Source organism: Strix uralensis, chromosome 6 (genome assembly GCF_047716275.1).
Source record: "Strix uralensis isolate ZFMK-TIS-50842 chromosome 6, bStrUra1, whole genome shotgun sequence".
NCBI lineage: Eukaryota > Metazoa > Chordata > Aves > Strigiformes > Strigidae > Strix > Strix uralensis.
The window spans coordinates 34,804,247-34,808,890 of NC_133977.1; positions in this window are offsets into that span (position 1 = coordinate 34,804,247).

Consider the following 4,644-nt stretch of genomic DNA (forward strand, 5'->3'; position numbering starts at 1 on the left):
TGGCTCCACAGGTGAAAAAACTAAATGTTTGAGTCCTGCTGACATCAGCCCACAAGATTCAGCAAAAAAAGCTCATTTTCATCTCCTCTTTCCCTAAACTCTGAAGCCTGCATTCCTAGAGAAGCTGAGGAGCAATGCTGTCTGGTCACCACGCCAGGGAGTGCAAAATTCACATTCTGCTTTGCTTCCAAGTAGTCACAAGGCAGAAGAGGCTCCCTGAATCTTACTTCTCTCCAAAGAGATCAGACAAAATAAGACAGAATACTACCCATAGCTCCATATGCCCACACAGAATGTGAACTGTGATGCAGACAGTGCAGGACATCTTAGGAATATGCAGAAAGCCTAGTGAAAAAAGGAAAAGGGAGTGATATGCAGAGAAAACTATCCTTTGAACATCCAAAATTAAAGGTACGGCTCAAAACCAAAACAAATCAGACCTGCACAGGGAAATAAAACAAGAACAAAAGGGTATTAGCTGCATGATTACAAAGGAAACAAAGGAAAGCATCACCAACAATAACAGCAGGGCAGATACCTAAAAGCTAAAGGAATATATTGCTTCAGTTTCCATAAGGAAGAAAATGAAACCCCAGAGAGCAGAGTCAGCACACTTAATGGGCTAAAGGGCATGGATATGGAAATTATCACATGTAGCACAGCCACAGAACTCAAGAGCTCTTTACCCTTCCCTTCTGAAGACTGAATAATCTCCATCACTGAAATCTATAGGCTTTTCAGAGCAAATGTTAGCCATGAGTAACAAAAGACACGAAGGGAAGCAGAAAATGGGTTAAAGTGCAAGCTAGGCATGTTATATGTAGACTAACCCAATATCTTTCTTTGTTAAGATAATTGCATTTGCAGACAAAGGAAATCTAATAAATCTTATCAACCTGAACTTTGGTAAAGCATTTAATTTAGTATTACCAAGATAATTATTAGCTAAACTCAAGAAGATGAGGATTAACATAAACACTATAAAATGTCAACGGAATAGTATTGGGAGTGAAACTGCTGATGGGGCTGATGATAGAAAAGTTATAGGACTGGAGGAATTGGTCTTACTGAATAATTTCCTTAGTTAGCTTGGCACAAAAAATGACAAGTGGGGTAATGAAATTTGCTAACGACAAAGTTGTGAGACATTTTCAATAGAGAGGAAATCCTACAGGAAAAATTATATGAATGTTATGCCCTAGTAACAGACATGGGATGAAATGTAACAGTGTAAAATGCAGGGACATGTACTGAAAGATTGATAAAATTTCTCCTGTAAATTAAAATTTATCTGCTATGAACAACAGATGAGGAAGAGCCACGTGCCTGATGTAGTTATTAAAAAGGTAAATGCAGTCTTAGATGTAGCAAGCCACAAATTTCCAGGAACAATAAGTAAATATATACAAAGCACTGGGTGAAATTCTGTTGAGATTTCAGGGCTTCATTCAGGTTATTGGTGTTCAGCAACTCTGCATTCATGCTGGAACAGGTACAGAGAAGTGCCATCCGGATAATCAGAGGAAGAGAAAAGAGGAGATAAGAGAGCATGTCTTGCTGAGCTTGGCAAAATGAATGGTGAGAACGGATCCAATTCCTCTCTGTAAATACATTTGGAGTTTAAGGTGGGCAGAGGGGGAGAACAAGCGCCGGGGGAGAAGAATCATTCACATTTATAGACAGCGTTTGTGCTACAACAGATACAGACATAAGTGCTTGTGCTAAGTTGGATTTGGGCATAAATTGGATATGAAATGAGGAGAAGGGCTCTCACTGTGAGAGGAGAATGGTCTCAAACACCTTCTCAGCAGGAGAAGACGGGGCAAAAAAACTAACCAATTTTAAGATGAAGCTTGATAAGGCTGTGAGCTAGAAGCAAGAACTGGGCAGAGAGTGTTTTTCCAGGCCCAGCTCTGACTCACGCAGGGAAGAAAAACCGAGGACTGGCCCTATCCCATACTCACCTGGTTTACCCTACGCACCCAACAGTATAGGGTGCCCAAACATCACCAACCAGTGGCCAAGGAAGCAAAACATGCAATGGCTATATCTATACCACAGGGCAGAGCATACTGCCCTTCACCTTGCCCTCAGATCCCTCTCTACAGATCACCCAGCCCCACCTCTCCTCCCTGCCCATCCTCTGCCCGGCGCCTGCCGAGTTTAGCGTTTCTCAGTCACATTTTTTTGGGGTGTTCAAAGACCTCATTTTCACCATAGAAAGAGCCACACCTGGCTTGGAAAAAAATGCCCATTGGCTGCCCTGGCTTTGCAGCACCGACAGTGAGGTTTTTCTCTTTGCAGCAGCTGCTAGGCAGAGGACAACTGTTCGGCTACATAGTCTCTGGCTGCTGACACGTGCATGACCCATTAGGTGCAGAAGATCAGGTGAGCTTGGATGGGGGTGGCCTTGAGAGGGTTGCCTTTATCCTCCCTGATAAGCAGACTGAGCTTTTATGTCTGTTATGTACTAATGACTCACACCTGAGAGGTAGTGCTCGTGGGCTTATGGGAAAAACAAACATTTGTGCCTTTGTGGGAAAGAACAGATCCTTTTCCTTGCCTGATAAAACGACAGTAGTCAGCATCCACCCATGTGTGCTATATGGCTCCTGGGCTCTGGAATATGACAAAGGACCCATTTCTTAGGGCCATTCTGTGTCCCTGTACAACACTGCCACTGAAGCAGCCTTGACGTCCAAACCTGCCGAGTAAAACTGCCTGCAGACTGCCCGGAACAGTCCTTTGTGCGTAAACGGTCTCTCCTATCCATCTCCACGGAGCAGTGACTGCACAAATGCAGAGGACAGTTCATCAGCAGCACAAGTTATCTACTTCCACAGCCAATTAGTCACAGATATATAAGCTAATGCATGCACTCACGGTCCCAGGCTGTGTCCTCTGCTCTTCACAAGTGCAGCCGTTATCCATCTGCATGCTCCTCCCCTGCCAACCTCATCCCTGCCAGCTTCTGTGCACCCACCCAGTGCAACCTGAATGTGGAAGGCACATAAATCCATTAGTCCAGAGGCCACTGAACTGATACAGTTCCCCTTTGCAATTAAAAGCTCCCACATTAATTGAGATGAAATCATTGCAGTTTGCAATACTTATATAGACTAGGGATATCTTTGGTTGCCTGCATTAGTTGCAGAAGCCAGTGCTTCAGTGAGTGTGTCTTCCCCCTGGGGCCTGGGGACTCAACAGGACAGAAGATCTTGCAACACGCAGAGAACTCTTGGGGGCTGAACACAGCAAAAAAGATGATGGCTCCTCCTCACCTCCACAGATCTTCATCACAGGGTGGCAATAAGTTAAAGGGAGAAGAGAGCTAGGAGGCACAGAGGAGCTATACAGCCAGGGAAAGAGCAAATCATGGTGAACAAACAGGAGACTGTAGGAAACACCACCTGGAACCAGAGAAAGGCTCTTGTGCTCAAACTGTGCATGTGGGTAATGCCTCTTCTCGCAGAGCTCCTCATCAGGCTTCACGTGTGCCCAGGGTCCCAGTCACACCTTACTTTTCAGCAACCTGTCCTGGTCATTTTTTCAAGACATTATTTTGCAGGATTTTGCTCTAGTTTGTTTGTAATGTCCCCAAACACTCACCGCCATCAGGACGCACCAAATAGTTGAACCAATGAAGCTGACAGCAGGCGAGCTCAACATATGCGTACCTCCAGAAACACCCACAGGCTTCTGAAACGCTGGCAGCCAGCCTCCTTCTATGAATCGCGGGGTCAGGCATCCTTGTCACACAGAGCCAGAAAACCACTGAGCCAGGCTCCAGTGCGAGGGCAGCAGATGTGGTCACCACTGAGCCCACAGCCCCTGACAGGGAGGGGAGCCTGGGCAAGGCAGGGTGAGGGGAAACAGGAGTGCAAGCACAGGGAAGGTACCAAATGCAGCTCTTTGGCTCAAAAACAGGAGAGAAGGCTGCTTGGAAGAGAAGACAGGGTGTAGTGCAGGGCTGAGGGGTAAACCGTGGTAATTTGTAGGGTGTCATGCATGGTTAGACCACGCAGGGGAAAAGGAACGACACTGCATTTTGTCCTTCCTTGCAGACAACTTTTATTTGATGTCCCAGATTAAGAACTGTGGTATAGTCCATGATTTATCAGCTGAATTTGGCTCTGCAAACGCGCTCATAACCTTTCCCTGGTGTGCTCCTCACCTATCGGAAGAATCGAAGCCATTCCGCGTCTGTCTGACAGGACAGGCGGGACCTCGAGCTGTTTGTCACTGCCCCTGAGGGCCCGGCTTGTGTCCCTCCCAAACCCCCCACCTCACCCACCCTGCAGAGGCCCTCGGGGCTGCCGATGGGCAGGAAGCTCCCACAGCACGAGAAGTGCCGGGCTCCGTCGCCTTCCCCACGCAGGTCCTTATCCCCGTGAATTTCGAAGGCGGCACCATTTTCCCCATTCCCCCTCCAGGGCACTGAATCCCCCCCCACCTCCCCGGTCTCAGTGGCCGCCCGTGGGGCAGCCCCTCGGGGCAAGGACCGACCCGGGCAGAGGAGCCGCCGGGGCTGCAGGCGGAGCCGGGGGGGGCTGGCACTGCCCCCGGGGCCACCGCCCGCTCACGCCCGTCCCTCCCGCAGGCGCCGGGGGCCGGGCCCCGAGGGGCGGTGCTGGCAGGCGGGCC